The following is a 2,717-nucleotide window of genomic DNA, read 5'->3' as shown; positions in this document are numbered from 1 at the left end:
GGAGAGAGACTCATGTACACTGACGAGCAGTTTAGACGAAGTTTTCGTATGAGCAAGACCTCGTTTCTATCTATTCTAGATGCTAACGAAAGCTACGACCCTTTTTACGTGGAAACAGGATTGTGCTAAAAAAAGGTGTACATTCTGCTAATTAAGTCACAGCAGCTTTGAGAATACTAGCCTGTGGCTGTTCGGCCGATTCATGGAATGAAACGTTTTGCATGGGCGAATCTACAGTTTTAGAAGCATTGGATAAGTTTACCGAAGCTGTAATAAAACTTTATGGACCTCACCATCTATGTCTCCCAACAAAAGAAGACATGGAATCAATTTTGGAGATTAATGCGGCGCGTGGGTTCCCTGGCATGTTGGGATTCATAGGCTGTATGAAGTGACAATGGAAAAAGTGCCCTAGCACCTGGTGTGGAGCTTTTCAAGGCGCCTCTAAAAAGACCAGCTGTCATTTTGGAAGCCATCGCTACTGCTAATTAGCATATTTGGCATGCTTGTATTGGTATGTCAGGTAGCAATAACGACATCAGTGTGCTAGTTGCATCGCCAATTATTGCCGAGTACGCAGATGATAGTGTACCTCAATCTTCGTACGAGATATGTGGCTCTACCTATGATTTTTTTTCTTACTATTTAGCGGACGGTATCTATCCAGATTGGAAGTGTTTTGTAAAAACCACATCGGCACCCGCAGACAAGAAGCAGCAGAAATTGCATCGTGCCAGGAAGCACTTCGTAAAGATGTGAAACGTGCATTTGAAGTCTTACAATCTCGGCTTGCAGTTGTGGCTAGACCTTCACGGTGCCGATCCTTAGAAAAACTAAAGAAAATCATGCAGTGCTGCATTATGCTCCACAGCGTGATGATTAGTGATTACCTAGCAGCCAGAACACTTCCATTCTGTTTACGCGTACACAGGTTCTCGATCTTGATATCGACGTCACAAATTTCAACATCCTCCTATTCACGCATCAGACGCGTTACCTTCTTCGTTTATAGAGAAGTACATAATTGCGATGAATTCCGCCTCTAGCTTTAAGCTAAAAAAGGATTTGGCTGAGCACGTTGCATCTAATTATTAAAGAGAGAGATAAATTCATCTTACTTTATTCTTCTATCAGCGTTTGTTTCTTCATCTACTCTAATACCTGTTTTCGTTTCAGTAAGAGAAACTCTTTGCCAAATTCTGAGAGCCCTTCCGTCGTTGCGCATATCATTGACATTTCGGCTTGCTCTTTCAACGACAGCTGCTGATTTCTCATCAGATCCACCTTTCTTTTCGCTATCTGGAACTGTTCTTTTAATAATTCCACTTGTGCCGTAGTTGCTGCGGTCTATTTTCGTTGCGAGTGCATTATATCTTTGTCAGTTTGTCCTTCTAAGTGAAGTTGCTTCGCTTCTTTTCCCTGCGGACGCAGGACGTAACAAAAGACCGATTACCAGCAGAAGACTGAATGATATCAGCAGGAAGAGCAGGAACATCATCACCAGCGACTGAGTCAAACTCCGCAGTGTTGCTAGAGGTATTCATATGTGCAAGTAAACAAATAAATTAAAAAAAAATAAATAGTGACAAAAACTAAAATTATATAAAGCTTACCAGCTCCCTGTTCGTACACCTCTGGTTCATTTTGTAGACGAGCCCCCTTACGGGGGCGTGGAATGAAGCGCGCACTTCTTTTGAGAAAATCGTAACAATGGTGCAGACAAAAGCTTCAGCCCGAAAGCGCGGCTTTTGCTTGCTTTTGGCACGACCAGACTTCACATCTTCCTCATGTTCACGTGATGCATTACCATTTAACTGCTCTCGCTTTGCTGTAAAACGATTGGCAGCTTCGTCCGAATATTCTTTGTCTGTCGAGCCACTGTGTGATTCAGCTTGAATCTGTAGATGCAGTATGTGTGAAGCATTAGTGCACATTAATGTGTATACAATTTGACTTTGGCGTATACCACGGCCATGCAGGAGGCATAAAGGGCAACGTCAGGTCTAATAAGTCTGGCCCATCGGCTTTGCAGAGCCCCTGTTTTACTTGTAGTTGCGCTGTCTTCTCCTGGCTGACTATACGTCTGATGAGCTCAGTCCCAAAAATGTGTCGCGTCATGGTCGGTGCTGATGCAGCCATCCTCGGAAATGTTGGTGTAGGCTCTGTAGAGGCGGATGTCCTCTTCGTGACCCCACGGAGCTGCGTTGGGCATTGACCTGCCGTCTTCATGATTGAAGATGGGAGTTTCAGTGTGGTGAAATTTGTAGTGCTGCGAAGTGACTAGGAGCCTCCTATTCACTTTGTCTCTTTCGTAGTGCACGATCAATTTTGTGTGGCTACTTAATAGTTACTTTGTGTTCCCGATCAGTTCGCCTTTGGGATTCCATTTTTTGCAAAAGCTCATTTCATGTGTATTTTTTGCGTAGCTTTCAGTACCCTTGGATGTGCTTTAAACGATATATAGACCACATACATTGTTTAACTACATTTTTAGTTTTAGCCAATTGACGCCGCCTTCGCTGCGCTCGGCAGCCAGTAGAACGCACGTATTTGCGCTACATTAGCTAGCCCTAGCCACAGATGGAAGGACGCAGACCAGGCTGCACTAGAGGGAGAGACTAGGCCGCCACCGCTGCGCGGCGGAGTGGCATGGCTTTGTTGGAGATGAGGTTGCCGCAAATTTTAAGTACTTCGTGGTATCGGTTTGCTTTCGCTTA

Source organism: Phytophthora infestans, genomic scaffold (genome assembly GCF_000142945.1).
Source record: "Phytophthora infestans T30-4 supercont1.87 genomic scaffold, whole genome shotgun sequence".
Lineage (NCBI taxonomy): Eukaryota > Oomycota > Peronosporomycetes > Peronosporales > Peronosporaceae > Phytophthora > Phytophthora infestans.
This window is presented reverse-complemented; position numbering follows the sequence as displayed.